The sequence below is a fragment of the Dromiciops gliroides genome, chromosome 2 (assembly GCF_019393635.1).
Source record: "Dromiciops gliroides isolate mDroGli1 chromosome 2, mDroGli1.pri, whole genome shotgun sequence".
In the NCBI taxonomy this organism is placed as follows: Eukaryota; Metazoa; Chordata; class Mammalia; order Microbiotheria; family Microbiotheriidae; genus Dromiciops; species Dromiciops gliroides.
In genome coordinates, this window is record NC_057862.1 from 10,612,347 (window position 1) to 10,634,383 (window position 22,037).

General features: G+C 53.0%; 1 protein-coding gene across 4 annotated transcripts in view; it reads left to right on the top strand.

Annotated features, from left to right (window-relative positions):
• Window positions 1–1,781: 1,781 nt before the first annotated feature.
• Window positions 1,782–22,037, top strand: part of CTBP2 (C-terminal binding protein 2) — a 155,644-nt gene continuing 135,388 nt past the window's right edge. Inside the window, exons 1-2 of one of the 4 annotated variants that reach the window (XM_043987284.1) lie at window positions 1,812–1,909; window positions 20,104–20,254. The gene's annotated coding sequence lies outside the window, so the exon portion shown is untranslated. Of the gene's footprint in view, window positions 1,910–2,160; window positions 2,542–20,103; window positions 20,255–22,037 lie in introns of those variants that run through there. The other 3 variants (XM_043987283.1, XM_043987286.1, XM_043987285.1) reach the window with 3 other exon arrangements.

Genomic DNA, 22,037 nt, shown 5'->3' on the forward strand with positions numbered 1-22,037 from the left:
ATGGTGGCGCTGGGGATGCAGAGTATTCACGTTTTCATTGAATTCCTCTCTGGCCTCCGATCCACCTTGGTTACTGCTCCTTTAGGCTAAGGCGATCTGCAGATTTCCTGGGGTCCAGGGCTGCCGAGTGAGGCACAGGAACCTCAACTTCGAAGGCTGGAGAATGGGTCACAGATCAGCTGGGGGAAAGTGCTCCAAGGGGTGGGGGCAGGGTATTTCTGTGGGGAACTTGGGGTTCAGGCACACCGCCTGAAACAGAAAGGAGGGCAAGGAAAAAAATCTGCTTTCCCGTACCTTTCTCCCGGTCACGCTCCGCCCTCCCGCCCCCACCCCCCGGACAGTTTCTTCCCAATGAACTAGGCTGCAGTCTCAAAGCCCCGATACCACCCACGCATGACACGACAGCCACCATCTCCACTACGAGGGGGAAGTGGCCTGAACGAAGGGGAGAGGGCACTTGGGGAGGGTTTCCTAGAAAGATGCAGCAGTGAAGATGAAGGAAAGCTTCGAGCTATCTGAATGCACACAGCCTCGGGGCCCCCCCTCGCCCCCCAAATGTAAAGGGTTCAAGGTCTTTCTCGAGATGTGGTCAGAAGCTCCCCATAAGATTTGGCTCTGGTTGGGGGGAGGGGCGGGGGCTAGTTTGTTCAAACAACTGCTTCCTCTGGGGGGAAAGAAGGGGGCCAGGCTACCGGGAAGCTGGCTGATTTGGGGAGGATTAGGGGCGCCTAGGTCCGGGAGGCCCAGGCTGCTGGCAGCCCCTGGCCCAGCCCTGACACCCGAGGTCCGGCCTCGCCGCTCTCACTGCCCCGGAAAGGCCGAAGTGGATCGGGGGCCCAGGGTGGGGGGAGCGCCCCACAGGTGAGGTGGATAGACAGCAGGGGGGTTCGGGGGGGTTCCGCAAGACCAGGGGCTGCGGGGCGTGGAGCGTGAACAGTAAAGTTGGGTGAGAGGAAGACTCTGCACGTAGCTGGGCTGTTTCTGGGTGCTTAGAAAGCTGGTGGATTGGGGCACCCAGGAGACGCGAATACACGTGGGCCGAGGAGGAGGGGGCGCCCCCAACTCCACGTGGTCGGGCGAGCCCCCTACCAGGGGCAGAGGCCCGGGCGTGCGTGTGGGTATGTGTGTGCTAGCACGCCCGGGGAGCGAGGGGGAAGGTCTAGTTTTTGCTCCTGGGTGGAGAAAGGGCCCCCGGATTTCTGGCCTGGGAAAGCTCACCCTCTCCGGGTTCTCGGTGCCCACGGGCCTCGGGGATGGAGGTTGCCCAGAAGACTAGGGGAGAGATGGGGATGGGGAAGAGATGATGGGGCCGGGGACTGCAGGGGAGGGGAGGGGAGGGGATGGGGACTGGGGCCGTGCCCCTCCCAGCTCCCGCCCCCGGCCCCGGGGCGCTCTGGCCACCGCCGCCTGCCCGCCCGCCCGCATCCCCCGGGAGGGCAGAGCGCGAGCCCATTTGTAGGGACGCGGCTCCGCAGGGGGCGAGGCTGGTCCATGTGGGGTTGTGTCATTGGTTTGCACGGAGAGACCCCGCCTTTGCCCAAAAAAAAGAGCGAGCGAGCGAGCGAGCCCCAGACCCTCACCTCACCTCGCTCCATCTCCGCCAGGAGGAGGGAAGGAGGGAGGGAAGAAGGGAAGAAGGCAGGCGGAGGAGGGGGCGGGAGGCTCCGGAGCGCGCGGGGCTCCTGCGGTCGCCACTAGCAGGGCTCTCGGCAGAGCTCTTCCTGCGGGCAGCAGCCGCGGGCAGCTGGGAGCCCCGGCAGCCGCGAGAGCGGGAGCAGCCCCGGGGCGGGCGGCGGCGGCGGCAGAGGCAGCAGCGGCAGCGGCGCTCCGGCTCGGCCTCCTCCAGGACTTTCTCCCCCCCGCCCCGCGCTCGGCAAAGGAGCCAAGTTGGGCTCAGCATCCTCCGGGGGTGAGCGCTCCTGAGCCTCTGGGCGGCGGAGAGGAAGCGGCGGAGGGGGCGGGGTGGGGAGGGAGCGGGGGGCGGGGGTGGGCTGGGCTGGGCTGGGCAGGGCTGGGAAGGCTAGGAGCTGGAGGAGGAGGAGGAGGAGGAGGAGGAGGAGGAGGAGGAGAAGGAGAGGAGGGGAGGGGAGGGAGGGCAGCGGCGGTGGTGGCGGCGGCGGCGGCGGCGGCGGCAGCGGCAGCGGCAGCGGCAGCAGCAGACCAGCAGCAGCAGCAGCGGCCGCAGCTGGGAGCGCTGGCGGGAGTGGGGGGGAGGACGCCGGCCGAGAGATTAAGTTTTTGTGTGGCTTGGGCTGCGTGTGCGTGTGCGTGTGTGCGCGCGTGGCCTCGGAAGGTGGCTGGCGAGCGGCGGCGGCGGCGCGGGGAGCCGGGGATGAGCCGGCGGCGGCGCTGAGGGCCGGCCTGGGGGCCGAGGGGCCGGGGTCCCGCCTGCCGGAGCCCACCGAGGCGGCAAGCCCGAGCCGCGCCCGGCCACCGCGCCTTGTCCTGCGGCGAGCCCTGCCCCTGCCCGGCCGGCCAGCCCGGCGGAGCCCAGCCGAGCCCGGGGACGCCGCGGGACCCCGGCCGCGCGGCCGGTGTCAGGTAAGCGCCCGGGGAGGGGGATGCGGGGCGCGGGGGCCGGGGCCGGGAATGCGGCGGCTACCTGCGGCGGGGGCCGCGTCCATGTGTGCTCGCCTCACTGCGCCACAGACAAGAGCTGGGGGAGGGGACAGAAGGGGAGGGGGAGGGGAGGACGAGGAGCCCGACACGGACCCGAGGAAGGACATCTGTGGCCACTCGCTGCGCCCTGGCCCGGTGGGGCTCGGGTCCCCCGATCGCCGCCTCTTCCTCCTTCCCCAGAATCTTCCCCATCCCCACCCCGCCCCCACTCCCGGGATCTCCCGATTTGGGGGACTGTGGGTCCGAGGTGGTGAGGGCGAAGTAGGCGGCCGCCTTCCAGTACACCCGGACAGCCGGGAGCCAGCTGGCAGGCGGCTGGGCGGCAGCTCTGCTCCCGGGGACCCCCGTTCCCTCTCGTGGATCTGCAGGGACAAACGGGCTTTTAAACAGAAAGCAGCGCCCACGTAGATGCCCGTGGGCAGAGTGCCGGCCCCTCGGTCCTGCCGTGTTTGCACGGACTTGGAGCCAATGTTGGGGGGGTAAGGGGAGAGCAGTCAAGGCTGGGGGGGGGCACCGGGGAGCGGCAGGGTTGGGCATGGGGGCACTTGGGGGAGGGCAGGGGGTGAGGAGGAGCCTGTCCCCATCCGAGCCCTGCCCACCCCAACCAGCCCGGGGTGCCCCCAGCCCGGGGTGCCCCAGCCCCAGGCCCCGGTCGGGGCGGCCTGAGAGGGAAGACTCTAAACGAGGTGAAGTGGGAATCTTTTGTTTTGCCGGGCTGCGCATTGTTTACTAGGGGCCGCGGGTGATGGACTACAGCTGCCAGCAGATTAGCGGGGTTACCCACGGTTTGCAGCCCAGCCAAAGTCTCGGCCAAGACGGGGTGGGGGAGGGGCGGGGGCACCGGCGGAGGGGGCAGGAAGAGGGGCGGGGGGCCGCGCGGGGGGAGGGACGGACCGGGAGGAGAGGAGGGGACGTATTTTCTCTGGCTGGCTCTCCTGCGGGCAGTGACTTCCTCTTCACACGCTTTGCAAACCTCCTCCCCCCCTTCCCTCCTGTCTCGGCACTTTATTTTATGCTAGCAAAAAAAAAAAAGTTTAACTGGAGAAAAGGGAGGGGGGAGTGAGTGTGTAAAACACGAATGCACGCACCCCGTGCTTTGTTGAGACTTGGGGGGGGGGGACCCGAGTCCTTGTTTGCTTGACGGTTGCTGACAAATCGAAAGATTTTTTTTTCTCCTTAAATTTGATTCCTCCCTTCTCTTCCTGATGGCAGGAGGTATCCTTCCAGAGAAAGAAAAGGAAGGGCCGGGAACCCGGGAGGGAAACGAGCCGCTGGAGGAAAATCCTTTCCTTTTTCCTGCCCCCCCCCCCGTGCCCACGCTTGGGCCCCCTTTCTTATTATTATTTCTTTTTTTCCCTGAGAGTTTGGGAAGAAAGGAGGCTGGGAGTTGGGGCTGGGAAATTTCCCGCCGCTGGTTTGCCCCACTGGTGGCTCCTTATCAAAGAGAGGTTGTGGAGAGGACTCTGGGTCGGCCTCCCCAGGTCAATTTCAGGGTACAGCTTTCTTGGACCACTCACTGCCTCTTGGGAGGACTTCCCCTCTGTCTCGGGAAAGCCAGCCCTCTCTTCCTCCCGGACGAGCTTATAGGCCTCTCTATTGAGGTGGCCAAAGCGGTCATCGGGATGGGGGGCGGGGGCCAACATTTTCCCAAATGCATTTCTTGAGGAAGGGGCTTCTGGAGGAAGTTGAGCTGTCTACCCAGTCTTTAGGGATTAGATGTGTGTTGGCTTTCTCCTTCCTCGCGGTCCTTTTCCTGGGAGGGAGGGAAACTGATGGTTACTTGGTGCAGCTTGGCCCCTGGAAGTGCCCCTCTGAGGGTTTTAGGGTTTGATCTGATGAATGAATTGCTGGGGGCCAGTAGACATTGCTCATGATTAAAGGGGCCTTGGTTGCAATGTCCCTTTTCTCCCCTCCCATATCTTTGTATGTGTGTTTGTGTTTTTTAAGATTTAAGAACGGGTTATATCATCTTAGAAAGTCCCCTCCGGGGTGGGGGGTACGGAACTTGTGTATGTTCTGAACACTCCAAAGGAGAATTCTTTTTTCTAAAACAGTGCCTTGGAAAATTAAAATGCTTAATATCGCCTTTGTCTTTCTGTGCCCTATGGGGGGGGAAGGAGGCTAATGCATTTTGATCTGCAGATTGATACTCTTTTGGGACTTAGCATCATGGGAAGTAAACAGACCTCTGGTGCAACTTGAAGGGCACAGGATAAAGTTTTCTTACCTTTTTCTGCTGCTGCTTCTCTCCTCGAGGCCTCTCTGTTTCCTAGATCCTTCACAAACGAGTTAGGACTGAGAAAGGCTGGCCCTTCCCCCCCCCCCCCCTTGTGTTCTCAAAGTGTAATCGGTCTTTTTATGTACGTGTAGATAATTTCACTGTGATGAAATACCTTTCAAGAGTCTTCGGGGCCTTTGTAGCTGTGGCCCTAACTAACTGGAAAAATAAAAATCCCTTTTAAAATATCACTTCGATGTAAAAGAACATTTCTAAGACTTGTTTAGAGAATCATATTTAAAATGTTAATTAAACCTTTTTTTAATTCAGGAGTGATTTTAATATTAAAGCAGCCTTTTTTTAGTAACAGGAATTTTATCTTTCTCCATGAAAAACTGCATATCCTTTTGTCCTGCCTTCAGAGCTCCCCCCAACCGGCCCTGACACTTTCTTGTAAACAGGGAACCGTCCCTTTTTATTGCCCTAAAAGAAAAGTTAATGAGATGGGAGATTTCCAGCTGAAAAAAAGCAGCCTCCTTCCCGTGCTTAGAATGGCCACAGAAGGTGCCTTGAAGTTAGCTGTGACTGCCCAAGGTTTAAATGGAAAACCAGTTTAATGTTCACACTTGATGGAGTGTAACTGACCGATGTAACTGACCAAACAAAGGAAATTAACAAATAGGTTTCTGGTAGAGGCTCGGAAGGGGTCCTTGGGAGCCTTGCTCTCCTTCCCCACCCCCACTCCAGGGCTCAGGAGATAAATGGAATGAATGCTAAAAGAATTTCGGGACTACTTGGTTCCTGCCCCCCCATGCCTGGAGGTGCTCGGCCACCCCTCTTATTTCCCTTCCCCTGGGGAGGGGCGGGGCAGCTCTTTCCTAGATTGGCATATGAAAGTGTTGTGATTGGGGTGGTTGTGAAAGATCTCTCTCCAGCCTGCAGTTTGTTTGGGACAGTGAATGAGGTAGGAATGAGATAAATTTTTGTCTTGTGACGGAGGCGGTGTTTTTGTTTTGGAGGCTCAGGGCACAGGCCGAGTTGGCATTCTTCACTTAGTCTCTTAATAATTATGCAAGAGAGTTGGAGATGGTCTCCTTGGGAAAGTCTAGACCCAGAATCCTGTGGTTTATGGAGGACTACAGTTGGGATCTTTCTCTAAATGTGTGTGGTCTGCAAGTAGGACATTCTCTTTACTGTGGTTAATGCATACGTACACATATATTTATTCATGTGTATTCTTTGTCCTGAAAGTGTGCTTTTTTCAAATGCCTTTATCTTTTCTAGTTGAAATGACAATTAAAAAAATCTGCCTGGGGGTAATTTATTCAGGAAAGGAGTTTTGTATAATGGATGGTAAAAGATAAGAAAATTGGCCTTCCAAATAAATATCTCTGTTTTAACAAGTGACTTGAATACTTATTTTGTGACACCTTTTAAAAATCCTACCCAAGCCTGTTTGTTCCCTTAAAGTTAAACTTTGTCTTCTAGGCCCTTAAGATAGGTGAATTACGAGTGAACCCTTTCTCTTTCTGTTGAATACTGTATCTTCACCTCTTTTTCAGAGCCTGCACAGAAATTCTGTCCAGGGAGAAATCTGAAAAGAGGCTTTGGAGAGAGAAGGAGGGGGTTATAAGGCCTCAAGAAATAAGAATCCGAAAAGCAAATGCTGTTCCTTGGATCCTTAGGGTAAATAGAGGCTGGTCATCTGAGCTTATTTCCTGCAGACTGAATTGTCTTTAGAAATGGAGGAAACTCTCTTAGTTTATAATTATACTGGGCCAGTCTGTGAAGGGAGAGGAGGGAAGGTCCTCCTGGTGGTCTAACTTTGCAACTGATTAGGACTGACTAGGACAGCCTCTCCACGTGGACACCCTGGGTGCAGTCACCTCTCAGCCTTTGGCTCATGGGCCTCCCTTCCACCATTAATCCTTCTGAGGGCTCAGTTAAATGCCCCTTTCCTGCTTAATGCTTTTCCTAAGTAGAAAAAACGGGGAGAGAGTAATTGTAGTTAAGGGACAGAAGTCCTATTGGTTCTTATCTTTAAAGGCTGTGTGTGTGTGTGGGGGGGTCTGTCTTTTTGTCCATCTGCCCGTCCTTCGGCCTAGTGGCATCGTCTCCCAAGCGTTCAGATACAGGAGCCTCGATGTACAGTATCCCAGAACCGTGCCCAGTGTAGTCATTAAGTCTAGGGCTGGTGAAGAAAATGGAAGTGGGCCGCTAGTCCCAGATTCTAGCAGTATGGATGGATGGATTGGGTCTTAGGGAGGAGGAAGGCGCTCTTCACTGTTGGAATGAGTTTTTTTTTATGGGAACATGATTTCCTAGGTCTTCACTTGGAAAGTAAAGGATGAGGATCAAGAACAGAAATGGGGGGGATATCTTACTTTGCTTGAAATCGCTTAGCTTCTGGTGCTTCTACTCCCCAAACTTTTTGTAATGGGTGTATTAGAATGTCCGCTAGGGATCTGCTGTCAGTCTAGATGACTTCACCTGCGGAGGTATCTGTTTCCCACCTTACATCTGGTAAGCGTGCCCTCATTTTCACTGAGCCTCAGTTAAAGTTACAGAGGACAGACACTAAGGAACAAGAAGGGGGTAAAGGATGCCCCCCCCCCCCACAAAATGTTGTGAAGTTAATTTGTATTCAGGTCTGTGTTTTATGGACCATATATCAAAGACCAGAGAAAGCTACCCCCTCCCCCTTGTGTTCCATCATTTCTCAGAACTTTAGAATGATTATTTTTAGGGTCTTTCATGCTTCCTTTGATGCTGCCTTAACGACCACTCTCCCAAAGCCGTCTCTGGTACATTCATCAAGTAACACTGGATCCCACTGTGGTCATCGAGGTTTGCTTTTAGCTCTCAAGTAGGAATGGTGAACGTTGAACTAACTGCTTTCCTAGTTGGACCTGAACTTGGGCTTCACGCACATTGGGAGTGAGCCTCCCATTGCTCCTGGGAACCTTCCTCTTGGGAGCCCAGGGCTGGTGGGAGCGGTTCTTTTAGGCTCAGGACCTCAGCCAGTGAGGACTTCAGGAGCTGGGAATTGGTGGAGAGCAGGAACCACAGGTGCCTTGGCGGGTGGGCGTGAATACCCACCCGCCTGCTGCCCTTCTGCAGTCCTGGGGAGGACTGATGTTCGGGGCTCTGCTCTTGGTAGAAGCGGTTGGTTTTGTGTTCAGGAGAGGTCCAGAAGAAGTGGCCTGTTAGAAACGTGCATGTCTGGCTTCCAGCAGTCACTGCCTTCCTCTTGTACATTTGGGGCTGTGACCAAGAGGAGAGATGTTGGTCCCTTCTTCAGAGCCCCCTGCTTTGGGGCCCTGTGTGCTTGGGACTGTTCTCAGTCAGCCCTGTGTTGTCCAGAAGGGAATGCAGCAGGAAGAGCCCTTGGATCTGTTGGGGCCTGGCATATATCAGGCACTTAATCTGGATGGATGGATAGATGGGTGGGGATGGATGGATGGGTGGGTGGGTGGGTGAATCCATCAGAGCAGCTCATAGATTTAATGACACCTTTTCGAATGGAAGGAGTTGGGGGTGGGGGGATGGCAGCAGCCCTAATTTTGATCTTCATCTTGAGTGTCTGGGGCATATTGGGATGAATAACTATAGAAAGTTTTTTTTTTTAGACATATTTTATTTTTCAGGGCATTGAGGGTCACTTAGACTTACCCAGGGTCACACAGCTAGTGTCAAGCATCTGAGGTCAAATTTGAACTCAGGTCCTCCTGAATCCAGGGCTAGTGCTTTATCCACTGCGCCACTTAGCTGCCCTTGGAAAGGTTTTTTTGTCTTTGTTTTACCAAAATTCATTATTGATTAATCAGCTGCCTCTGTGCTAGGCCCTGTGGGAAACAAAGACCAGAGTGAAACTGTTCCTGCACACTGGGAGCTTGCGTACTACTGTGGAGATATCAGTAACACAAGATAGTTGTTGAGTCATTTTTTCAGTCCATTCTTTGTGACCCCATTGGGGGTTTTCTCTTTTTTCTTTTCTTTTTTTTTGGGGGGGGGCAGGGCAATGAGGATTAAGTGACTTGCCCAGGGTCACACAGCTAGTAAGTGTCAAGTGTCTGAGACTGGATTTGAACTCAGGTCCTCCTGAATCCAGGGCCAGTGCTATATCCACTGTGACACCTAGCTACCCCCTGGGGGTTTTCTCAAAAGAGATACAGGAGTGGTTTGCTATTGCCTTCTCCAGCTCATTTTATGGATGAGGAAACTGAGGCAAACAGGGTGAAGTGACTTGCCCAGGGTCACACAGCTAGCAAGTATCCAAGGTGGGATTTGAACTCAAGAAGCTAAGTCTTTCTGACTCCAGGCCTGGCACATTATCCACTTTACTACTTGGCTGTCCGTGGAGTCCCTTACAGTAAAAACAAACAGATAAAAACTTTGGTCTGCTGAGGGCACTAACACATCATTGTGCCTGCCATGTGCTAGGGATTGGGGAGAGCCCCTGCCCACAGAGAGCTTCCGTCTTTCTGGGGAGACAAAGTACATACCAAAAAAAGTGGGGTTTTTTTGGTGGGTAGGGGGAAGATGGGCAGTAGCTGTGGGATGCCGAAGGAGAGCAGCTTGTAGGTTGTGTGTGTGTGTGTGTGTGGGTGTGTTGGGGGGGGCATTTGGGGGGGTGTTAACAAGTTTTTCCAGGCCAGGCTACTGATTGTCCCTGTTTGAGGATTGTCTGCCTTGCTCTTGGCCAAGCACTGTGTTTTGGGGCCAAGTTAGTCTCTTAATTTTTTGTATTAGTATTTGCTAATCTACACATTTCGAGGGTCTTTGATACTAGTTATCGATGTTTGGAGATTCAGTGGGGAAAGTCACCCCAGAAAAGCTAGTAATGGCCGTTAATCAGGCTTGCTTCTGTCCCTCTGCTCTCCAGGCTGTGGGGAGGCAGCCCCAGCCCCATTTTATATGCATCAAAAATAGGAAATACGCAGTCTGGAGTCATCATGGGACCACGGTTTTAGAACTGGAGAGAACCCCAGAGGTCATGGAATCTACTTTTTTCATTTTACAGAAGAGGGAACTGAGGCAGATGGGGGTGGGAAGAGTGGTCAGTCTAGTGTCTTTCATAGGGAACATTTGAACCCAGACCCATTGAGGGGCTAATCCAGTGCTGTGACCCTGGGCAAGTCACTTAGCCTTCATCCTCCTCAGTTACCTCAAGTGTAAAATCGGGGTTGTTGGAGAATCAAATGAGGTGATATTTGCCCGGTTCCTGGCACATTGTAGGCCTTAATAAGTGCTCGTGGGGCTGCTAGGTGGCACAGTGGAAAACGCACCTGCCCTGGATTCAGGAGGACCTGGGTTCAAATATGGCCTCAGCCGTTTGACACTTACTAGCTGTGTGACCCTGGACCAGTCACTTAAGCCTCATTGCTCAGGCCCCGCCCCCCCCCAAAAAACCTGCTTGTTCCCTCCCCTTCTCCATATGTTGGTTCATCATGAAATTCTGTTTTCTGTATCTATATTCCTCTATCAGCCATTACTCTTGCTTGGATTAGAGGTCAGCTCAGTTTGAGAGGCCTGCCTGAGGGAGCTTTCTCACCCACACCTGTCTGAATTTCAGGGAGAGAACAAGGCTGGGGGCGGGGGGCATCCTCCAAGTGAGGACAGAATCACCCATAGCATTGGTCATAGAAACATAAATTTAGATTTGGAAAGGACCTCCCATGTCTTCTGGCTGGTCTCCCGAATCTTACAGCCGGAAACCAGGTCACCAAGTGCACAGCTAGGGTTTCAACCAAGTCCCCCTGACTCAGCATACTTGCCACTTTCACTTAGTGGATATTTCTTCTCTTTTAAAGAAGGAATTCTCAAAATAAGCCTAAGTCTATTTTTAAAAAAACATAGAAGTCTCTTAGTGCCATGGACTATAGTGTCAGGATGTTTTCAAGAAAATGAATGAGTAAAAAAGTAAGATGATGACAATACGACTAATAACGAAGGGGTTTACATCGAGCTGAGGGCTTTGCGGAATGAAGTGGCCATTCCCAAAGTGGGGTCTGGGCTCCCCAGAAACTTTCATCAGGCCCACAAGTTTAAAACGATTTTCATAATAATCCCCAAATGGTTTAATTTCTAAGATGGTAAATATCAATGCATTTGACACATAACAAGCTCTTGGAAGGGAGATCCTTAATATTCTAAAAGAGGTAAAGGTGTCCTGAGCCCAAAAAAGTTTGGTGCTGTGCTTTGAGTCAGGCCAGATTCGGGAAGACTCTGTGATGCTGCATGAACCAGCAGATCGATGCCCATCTGCCTTGGTCTTAAGTGTCTCACCCTGCTCCATCAATACCAGCTTCTTGGATCCCCCAGCCCAGCTTGGTCCCCAGTACTCACTTCCTTGTTGGATTGGATCCTCTGGATATTAGTTCTGGGTTTCGACAGCGGCACTGGTTGAGTCCAAGCTTGGGTTACTCTGAGAATCAGTGGTGCCAACCTCAGAAATGGGGGAAGCCAGTTAAGGGAGACAAGTTAGTTTGGGACCTGTTGAATGTGAGGATGTCCACTGGGGTTTTCCAGCCAGAAATATTGGCTGGGGGCCCTGGTAGGGGAACCCATCTCCCTAGAGGTGATAATTGGAACCCTGGGTGTGGATGAGATGAAGGGGTGTGTGGGGGGTGGGGAGTTGGGAAAATCCTTGGCCTCCCTAGAACTTCAAGGAACTCTCTTGGGGAGGTGTAGGAATAGAAAGAAGGGAAAAACAAATGGAAGAACTGGGAGAGACCATTTTGGACATCTGGGGAGGAGCTAAAAGGGGGAGGGTTTGGCTCCACTGGGTGAAAGGTGAATAACAGGGTCATTGGCTGCTTTGGGGAGAGCTGTTTCAAGAGTGAGTGGTTGGGAGAGAAGCTTGGAAGTTGTCTGGGGGCTAATGGAGTGTCTGTGTAGACTGCTTCTAAAACATGGATTGATCTCTTGGGAGGACCTCCGCTCTCCCTCCCATCCCCTCCCCCGAAAGCCATCCTTTGTATCAGTGAACAAAAAAGAAAGGGGGGAGAGCTGGGCCCTCCTCCACGTGACCTTCATAGTGATGGATGGATGGATGGATGGATGGATGGATGGATGGATGGATGGATGGATGGATGGATGGATGGATGGTGTTCAGGGTCCACACCCACCACCACTTCCCAGAGGGCTGCATTTTCCCTTGGGAGGGGCTGGGGGTGAGCTTGGTCTTTCTATAATTAGACCAGTTTTTCCAGAAGTTTAGCCCTGGGGGGAGGAGTAGGGAGGAGTAGGGGAGGGAGCTAAGGAGGAGGCCGGGAGTTGAGTGCAAGGTCAGGGGACTGGACTGAGTTTATTGCTATTGTCTACCCCCTGGGACCGGGGCGAGCCTGTTCTAAAATTTGTATCGCTTGGAGTGTTCCCGGGGTTGTAAATTGTTAAAAGAAAAGAGAGTCTGAGTTGGTGCTTGTCTCCTCCCCACGGCCCCCCCTGGACCCCGGTATGTGCGGTAAGAGCTTAATAAATGCTCGCTGATGTTTGGGTCCGGGGCACGGTCCCATGTTTTTTCCTTCATTTCTCCTTCTGAGCCTCAGTTTCCCTCCTCTGTAAAATGAGAGGGGAGGGGGCTCGGCTGAGCTTCCTCTTGACCTCCTCCAGTTAAGCTGCACTGATTGACCTCTGCCCCTGTTGGTTGTGCCCTCCCAGCCCCAGGAAGTCACTTGAGGGCAGGCTCTGCTTGTCTCCTTGAGGGCTTAGGTGTCCTGGGTCCCCCGGCCAGCTCCCCTCCCACTGCCTGGGCCTCTGGGCCCTCTGGTCAGGCTTTGTTGGCTGCCCAGCCCCTCCCCTGGCTTTGGGTGAATTTCAGCTCCTCTCCCAGGGTGACCAGCTTGTTTTTTCAACTTGTAAATGAGGGAGTGTTTCTGGCTAGGGGAGGTGTGAGCCCCATCCGGTACTGGGATCCCACCCCCTTCCTAGTTTGCATATGCCTTCCTCACCCCCACCTCCTCCAGTATTTAGAGCTGCCAGGACCTCAGGGGTCCTTCCCCTCATTTGACAGATGAAGAAACTGAGGCCCAAAGTGGACATACAGGAAGTGGAGGGCAGGGTTGTTAGGGCCTGCTTCCCATTATTTGATAATCGCTTGTATTTTCTCACCCGTGGTTATTTTTCTTCCAGCTGGGTGGCCCAGTGGATAGAGCTCTGGGCCTGGAGTCAGGAAGACCCTAGTTCAAATTCATCTTCAGACACTTACTGACTGGATGACCCTGGGCAATTCTCTTCTGCTTGCCTGTTTCATCCAGTGTAAATGAGTCAGTAATAGTACCTACTTCCCAGGGCTGTGCCCAAGTGAGAGCCCATTTGCTTAAAGAAATGCTTGTTCCCTTTCTCCCCAGAACGAGACCTTCTGGAAGGTAGAAATTGGCACTTTAAGATTGAATCAGGTTCTGGTGGAGGCAAAGGTGGTCATCTGCCTAATCACCATTTAGTCTGGGACAAAATCTGGATTTGAATTCGGGACCTTAAACCTGCTTCTCCTCCAGAGCTCTTTATTTTTCCTGAGAAGGCAAATGAAAGGAACTCTCAATCAGCATTTATGAGGTTTGCTTGAGTTTATTTAGCTTACTACTTGGAAGAATGCCCTTCAGTGCAAGGACAGAAGGTAAGATTCTGGGAAGTCAAGCAATCTCTATAGGGAGCAAGTCGGAAGGATTTCTAACTCTTCCAAAGGGAGGTGCCCCCTCCGGGCTTCCTCCCCTTCCGAAGCCTTTGTTATGCCTTCTCTTTAGAAGGGGTGGGGCCCCCAGGTCACCTTCTTCCATTTCCCAGCCCTCCATCCTGAGTGTCTGAGGGGGCTGGACTCCGCCTTTTCTAAGTGGCCTGTGTCTAGTTCTGAGGGGCCCTGACCCTTCTGAGCAGACCCACCCCCACTCCTTCAGCGTCAATTGCCCTGGAGTTTCCCACCTGCCCTTAAAAAGAAGCCTGCTTCCAGGAAATGTTGGAGACTCTGCTGTCTCTAAGAGCCTTTGGGGCAGGGGCTGGCTCTTATTTGAGGTCATAGATTTGGGAGAGAGTACCTGAGACCATCTAGGTTGACTCCCAGTTGTATAGAGGAGAAACTGAGGCTTCCTGGGGAAGTGCTTGGAAATGCCGCTGGGGGGGTGGTAAGGGGGGCCCCTCCATTTTACTCTTTTTTCCAGGGCAATGAGGGTTAAGTGACTTGCCCAGGGTCTCACAGCTAGTAAGTGTCAAGCCTCTGAGGCCAGATTTGAACTCTGGTCCCCCTGAATCTAGGGCTGGTGCTTTTTCCACTGCGCCCCCTAGCTGCCTCTCCATTTTACTCTTGAGGTAAGCCTGTCATCTGTGGAGTCCTGCTGAGTCAGCCATTTGGAAGCCGGGTTCAAAACGAAAACCAAGTGATATCTCCTTCCAGGATCGTCAGAGGTTCCTGGCTGTCCGTCATTCAGGTGGAAGTGAGACTGTAAGGTCCTTGAGAGAAAGAGTTTGTCTTTGTATCTCTGGGCCTGGCACCGAATTCTCCCCAGGAGCACAGACACCAGTAGGACTGGAGTTTTTGTTGACTCGTTCCGGTCATGTCTGACTCTCTGTGATACAACATTGGGAGATCTCTTGGCAGAGATCCTGGAGTGGTTTGCGCTTTCCTTCTCCAACTCATTTTCCAGATAAGGAAACTGAGGCAAACGGTGAAACTGACTTGCCCAGGGTCACAAAGCTAGGAAGTATTTGAGGCTGGATTTGAACTCGTCCTCCCGACTCCAGGCTGGATGGTTCTACCGACTGCCCTAATACCTAGAAGAGGCACTTGTAAATGTGAATTGGAAGAAATAGACTGTTCACCTCAGACAGTGACCGTTGTCTTGGACCTCTGCTTTGGAAGCTTCTGGGGGAAGGGTCAGGCTCGCTTCTGTGTTTGTAGCCCAGCATTGACAATGACTAGTGGCCCTGTTCCTGTGACCGTAACTGTAGAGCTGGGGAGTATCTTAGAGATCTCCCTTCCTTAAAGGCGCTATTGTGTGCCAAGTGCTTGGTAAACTGTATAATGTGGGGCAAATGTCAATGGTGGTAATGGGGGTGGAGGTGGTGATGGTGCTGGAGGAGGAGGAAGAGAAAGAAACCCAGGCTCAGAGAACAGCTGACTTCCCCAGGGTCGCACGGATGGCAAATGGCCTGCTCTGGGACCCCTGACCTCTTCACTTTCATGAGAAGAAAGCCTTGCTGCTCAATCTCTTTCTTCTGGAATGGAGAATCCCAGTTTCCGGTTGTAATTTCTCTTTCTTTGGGACCTTCCTTGCTGGGGAAGGAATTTGAGGAAGCTGGGAGTTGGTTTGTGGCCTCCAGGTCTGCGTGTGGCCTGCTCTATTTGTCACTCTTCTCTCTGCCCGAGCTTTCTTGTGGTCATGTGGTGTGGGCAGCCTGCACTGGCTTTTCCCTCAGGTGGACGGTTCTCAGGTCTGTGGCTTCCCACCCTGTTGGAGTAGAAGGGTCCTCCCGTCCTTCCCAGCTCTGAATCTGTGTGCGTTATTAATGTTGTCCCCCCCCTTTTCACATGTGGGTTCCTGGGTAAATAAATCATTGCCTCTGGGCCTCAGTTTCCCCTCTTGTAAAAGGAGGGAGTTAGACTGGAGGGCAGCTAATGTCTCTTCCGACTCTAAAACTGTGGTCGTGCTATGAATCTTTTAGTCAGTTTCCAAAAGTGAACCAGTGACACATTCGGTGGTGCCAGTTGAGAGGAAGTGCACTTCCCCGAATTATTTGACTGGTCTCCTTGTGTCAAAACTTGTAGGAAGAAAGTTCTGGGCCTCAGTTTCCTTGTCTGCAAAGGGATGGGGTTGGAGGAATCGGGCTTCCCCTTGCCTGCCCAGTACTCAGCACTCTTTCCAGCACATAGTAGGTGTCTAATCGATGCTATGGGGTCTGATGGGGTCCATCGGGGTCCGTCGATGAGTTTTCCTGCTGGTTCGTTGCCACTTGGCATTTGTGAGGTGCCCAAGGAGGGCCCAGCATGGGGGCGGAGTTTGATCGGCAGCTGACACCCCCCCCCCTTTCCCCCTTTGCTTTGTCCCTGGGCACTTGCTTATCGGTTGGTGGGAGGGTGGGACTGGGTGTGCCCAGGCCTGGCGAGTCTTGGATGACTGCGCTGCATGAATGGCAGGCCTGGCAGGTGATCCCGATAGCTCTGACCTTGGCATCACTTCTAGGATGATTTGCCTCCAAGGTAGAAATTTTCCTGAAGAACGGGATCCGTTTCATTACAGGATTATCTCTCCCTGTTGGACAGCCTTTTCTTTGCCCTTTTCAAACTCTTTGTGTGACACAGGAGGGAGATCATTGATCCCACCGGTCCATTTGGCCACCAGCTCCTGCATGCTCCCCCCCCCTACACCCCATCCTTGAGAGGCAGCCAGCCTGAGCCAGAAGAGGCAGCCCTCCTGGGGAGAGCTTTGAACCCCACGATTGCTGCCCTTCAGGCTCCACACGGCTGCAAGGTGGCGCTTGAAAAATTACTGCATCCTGGCTGCCTTTCACCTGTTTTACTGATGGGTGTGGGGGATGTTGGGCCAAGGGCATGCCCCTTCATTGGGGGCCGCAGGGGGAGCTTCTGTCACCAGCTCTGGGCCTCTGTCCAGAAGGAGCAGTAAGCAGCCTGGCCAGGGATGCACACCTGCTAGCTGATCGGCTAATAAAGGGCAGTCATTGGGCATTTAGGGGGCTCGCCTGGAGCATCTGCCCTGGTGTGGTGCAGGGAGCCCAGGAGTGAGTCATGGAACTGATCTAGGCTCCTCACCTCAGTTAAATGAAGGGATTGGCCTGCCTGTCTTGGTGTGTTTGGGCCCATCTCTGTCCCTTCCCAAGCTCATGGACCCTGGGTAATAACCCCTCATCCTCAATGGCAGCTCTAACTCTGCCATCCTCTTCTGCCTGCATCCTTTGCCCTGGCTGGGACCCTCTTTCTCTGAACTTCGGATTTCCACTTGAACACAAGCAGGTGGGACAGAGCGCATCTAGGTCCTTTCTGTAATCTTGAAAACACCGATCCAAAGTTGGAGCCTTTGGGAGTCGGGACCATGGCTGAAGGAGGGTGTGTGCGTCTGTGCGTCTGTGTCTATGTGTGTCCATGTGTATGTTTCGCTGTCTCTGTGTGTGTCTGTCTTTGTGTCTCTATGTGTGTGTCTGTGTCCGTTCATATCTGTATGCCTGTAAAAGAGCCAATCTCTCTTTAGGGATTGGTCCAACAGCAATGCTCGGAACTCACAGGCTTCCTTCCACTATTGCCTGCTGCTGGCCACCCAGCCAAGGTCCCTGTGGTGACCTCCAAGGGCACCCTCGGATTCCGCTCCCCAGTTTGTCCCTGGTTCCACATTCGGGGGCCCATTCCAACCGGCCCCTCCCCCGCCCCATCCCCCCCAACTGTGTTTATTTTCACACACATATCCTTTCTCGCCCTTCCCAGCTAAGCTCACCCTCGGATTAGGACTGCGGCTTGGCTGACAAAAGCCAGACGATCTCAGACTTAAACCTGAAACTCTAGCGCTAATCCTGCTCTCCTGGGTCTCCTTACTAGGGGGGCGGGGAGGGGAGGGAGCCCTTGAATGATGGCTGGGGTGGTTGGGGTCCTCAGTTCTGAGGAGGGGGCTTAGAATTGTCTCAGCCTTTCTTTGTACCAGCTTTGTGTGTGTGTGTGTGTGGGGGGTTGGAGGTGGCATACATGGGAACCCCTGTACCCGGAAAGCGGAGCCTGTGCTCAGCAGTTAGGCAGAATGCGTCTCCCATTTGGGCCTTTTACTCCCACCCATTGTTAGAAAAATCCCCAAGGTTTATGACTTTTTTTGAATGGCGATGGGGAGGGGGCTCCTCTTAGGCCAAGGCTTCCCCTTCTTAGCTCTGGGTGTGAGGCAGTAATTGAGGGACCCTCTGGGCTCCTTAGTTGAACAGTGAATAATGGTGCCACCAGCTGGGGGGACTCGCATCTGTTTCTCCATCTCTGGCAAGACTGAGCTCCTACAACCTCCTAAAGGACAGAAAATTAGGAGGTCTTGGCCCCGTGGGCAGCAGTATCATCCAGCCTAGTTAGGTGGGGTCTCTTGGGACTCTCTGATTGTGTGTGTGTGTGTGTAGACGTGCACATGTAGAACACACATACATATCATTGAATATTTCATCAATGCTGTTTGTTTCCCATAATAGTCTCTTAGAGGGAAAAAATGAAAAAGTAAAGCCAAACCCACCTTCCCAATTGGATAGCAGCATGTGCAGCATCGCACACCTTTAGCCTACCACCTCTCCACCTACAGGAGGGAAATAGCTTTCTCTTTTTTTCCTTGACTAATTCTAAGAACATTAGGGGGGATACAAAGAAAGACAAAAACAGACCCTGTGCTCGTTCTAAAGGGGAGGACAACATCTGAGAAGAATGGGAAAGGCCTCCTATAGAAGGAGCACGGGAGCAGAATCTTGAGAGAGATTTTTGGTGCCCAGCACATAGTAGGTCTTTAATAAATGCCCGTCCATTGGTCATTGTTTTCTTCTTTTGTCTCTTAAAGTTGGGTCAGGGTCTGTTGGGGCAGCCAGCGTATGTTGTTTCTCAGGCCATCTCTCCCCCTCTTCCTCACCCTGGATGCTCGGTGGGCACAGGTCCTTGGAGGCATTTGCCCGGCGATGGGATGACTGGTGGGCTCAGAGCCTGCTGGTTGGGCTTCCTGCACCCAGGCTCTCCCTGCGAGGGTCTCTCCCGTACAGGTCTGATCGTGTGGCCTCCGTCTTCCACTCAGCCCTCTCCTTGGCTTTCACAACTGGTTTCTTCACCTTAGTCCCTCTTCCTCATAGTGTGTGACCCAGTGATGCCAGCCTCCTTGCTGGGCCTCACCACAGGCTCCTCCATCCCTGTCTCCCAGCTGGCTGGTAGCCTTTCACTGGCTCTAGCACACCAGCAGGGCTCTCCATGCTGACCTCTGGAGGCCTCCTGGCTTCTGTCAACAGTCAGCTCATATCCCACCTTCCTGGTGACCAACTGGGTCAATGTACCCTCGTTCTGAAATGGCGTAGCCGCTCTTCAGAAGTGTGTGTGGTGTGGTGTGGCATGGTGTGTGTGTGTGTGTGTGTGTGTGTGTGTGTGTGCATGCACACACACCCAGGGCTCTATGTGTGTGCTTGTACGTATCCCTACACCCAGGACTGCCTGAGGGGCACCCCCTGAGCTCTGCCCCTTCTACCTGGCTGGGCTCCTTTGTCTTCCCTGTCACAGACATCTTACAAAGTAACACGCTTTATTTACGGTTCTTTTGCTTTCTTGAGAGCTCACTGAAGCTTCCCCAAGTACCTTCTTATTGGACCAAGCAGAAACCCCAAGATGTCTGCAATTGAGCCCACATCCCATTTGGTGACTGAGGGGAATGAGGCTTAGGAGAGCTTGTCTTACCCAAGGTCGCACACTTGGACTACATAGCCTTGAAGGTCCTGTCTGGCTCTCTATACCTAACTCCTCATTTTGTAGAGGGAAACTGAGGCCCAGAAGAGAAATGCGTGCCCAAGGTCATAGAACTGCCCAGTTCCAGGTGGATGTTCACTGTCATTGAACCTGGAGCCGGGGAGGTAGGGGTGGGGGTGGGGCACCCTCCCCATGTGGCTGCAAGCTAGTCCCAATAGCTAATGTTTACATAGACCTTTAAGGGATACAAAGTGTTTAGTGTTTTACTTGTCTCACGGGATCCTCAGTGACTCTGGGAAGGAGGTGCCATCATTCTGCCCATTCTGCCGACGAGGGAACTGAGGTGGAGAGAGAGAGGCTAAAGGACTGATTGAGGTTACCGGCTCCTAGGTTTCTGAGGCAGAGTTCACACCCATATGCTCCTGAGGCCTATACGAGCCCTGCCGCCGCCCCCCCCCCCCCATGCTGCTTTCCTTGGAAGGGTTTTCATGGGGAAGAGGGTCAGACCTATTGTTCTGCTTGGCCCCAGAGCTGGTGGGAGTTGTGGTGGGGGCAGGGCTCTCTGTCAGTGTATGTGTGGTAGAGAGGTTCCCAGCTCAGGAGCATTATGCAGGGATGGACTGGACAAATCGGAAGACCGTCCACTCTGAGCTCCTGGCATCCTCGGTTGGCAGCGAGGCCCCTGCCCAGCAATGAGTTCCTGTTTTCATTGTTTCCTGGGGACTGAAGGGACCAGCCCAGGGCTTGAATGGAGCAGGGAAGGCTGCCCTGATTCTGTGGAATGTGACCAGGCGTGAGGTCATACAGGGCAATGTCCAATAACTGCCTTCCTTTCTGTTTAAGACCTGACTTTGTGTCTTTGCAGAGAGGGAAAGGGAAAAAAATGAGTAACGTGATCTGGGCCTGACTGCCCTTCTAGCCGAGTCAGGCCCAGCAGCGAGGAGGAGGAGGAAGACAAGAAGGAAGACGAGGGCGGAACGGGACATCCCCCAGCACCACGAGCCGAGCAGATACAGGTATGCCCCACTTGAAGAAAACCCTCATAACTGGCCCATGGAACCCAAGGATGGGCCGAGGGCCAGGTGGGGTTCTTTGGTCCTCAGCCACAGCGCCTTTGTTTGGAGAAAGGCTGCTTCCCCTCTGGGCTCCAGGCCTGGAGGCCTTGGTGGGCAGCCGGTCCAGCCTCTTCCTTGTACAAGGTCACCCTCAAGCCCCGATTCAAATCCGCTTCTCTGCCTCCAGATTGGGGTCTTTGGAAGTTCAGATGACATTGGTTATGGACCTGTCTGATGGGCTGATCCTGCCTTGTAGATGTTGTCTCCCCTCTCCTGGGGTAGAATTGGTCATCTCCTCAAGGGCAGTGACTGTCACAGAAATGAAATGGGTCCCCATAGACCCAGGGCTTAGCGCACAGTAGGTGTTTAATAAGTACCTGTTGATGGATGATCTGATTTTCTACCGCATGGCGATTTCTGGGTCTCCCCCTCTCTGCCCCTCCCCTGCCCCCATCTGGAGTAACAAAAATAATTAAGCAGAGTCAGGCTCAACTGCAGCCATGTCGGACAACATATGGCACCCTCCCCTCCAGCAAAAGGAGGGAGAAGACTTTCTTTTCTACTCTCTGGTCCTGGGCTTGGCCATTCTCAGCAGGCAGCCTGAGATTCTGTTGTCGCTGCCTCCCTTTTTTCCTGAATCCTCTTGCTTCCTCATTTCATGCATGTATTCCCCTTCTCCAGATTCCTCAGGGAGTAGGAGTATTCCATCACAAGGCTCATCCACAATCTATTCAGATGTTTCCCATTTCCCCATCGGTTTCCATTTCTTTGTCACTGCCAAAAATGATAGGACAAACTTCAGGGAAGATCTGAGACCTTATTTTCTGCCTTCGTCGATGGTACGTCCTGTGGTGAGTCTCTTCTCCGGCAGAAGATAGGAACCCAACAATCCCAAGGTGTTTTCCAGGAGCTGAATCCACCCACAGACTGTCTTCATCCCCACAGACCTGGCATCATCAGGAATTAATAAATCAATACTAACCAGTAAGACCAAATCTGATGGTCTTTTCCCGTTCCTCAAACTTTTCACCCTCTCTGCTGTCTGTTTTTGACACTGTGGACCATATTTTCCTGTTGGATAGTCTTCCTTCTCTTGGATTCATTCATTCTCTCTCTCTCTCTCTCTCTGATTTAATTCTCATCTCTAGTCAGCTGACTCTCAAATTTGTATTTCCAGCCCCAAGTCTCTCTCCTGAGCATTAACAAACTGGATGCCCTGGATACATCTCAAACTCACCTTCCAAAACGACCCCTTATCTTTCCCTCTCCGCCCTCCCCTAACCCCAACCCCTGCCCCTTTTTCTTACTTCCCTGTTACTCTCCAGGGGGGCTGTCTGCTTCTTCCAAACTCCCAGATTCACTACCTCAGCATAATCTTTGACTCTCCCTCTCCTTCACCCCTCATCTCCAGCACCTGCTTAATACCATAGAATGCTTGTTCATTGATTGATTTGACAATTGGCTTTTGCCGTTTTTGCCAGTTGACTGGTTTTGAAGTATATAACTTTGGAGTTGTATTTTTAAAAAAATGAGTAGTTTTCAGCAGTCATTCACTCTGATTCATTTTTGAGAATTGCTTGTTCCTGTCTTTTGGCTATACTCATTTCATTTCCTGGAGGCAACGACTCTTGGTCTTAAATATTTGTATTAATAACCCAGGGATCTTGGCTATTAAACCTTTGTTTGAGATATTTCATGCAAAGATTTTTTTCCCCTTCAACAGTTTTCCTTATCCTTGCTGCAT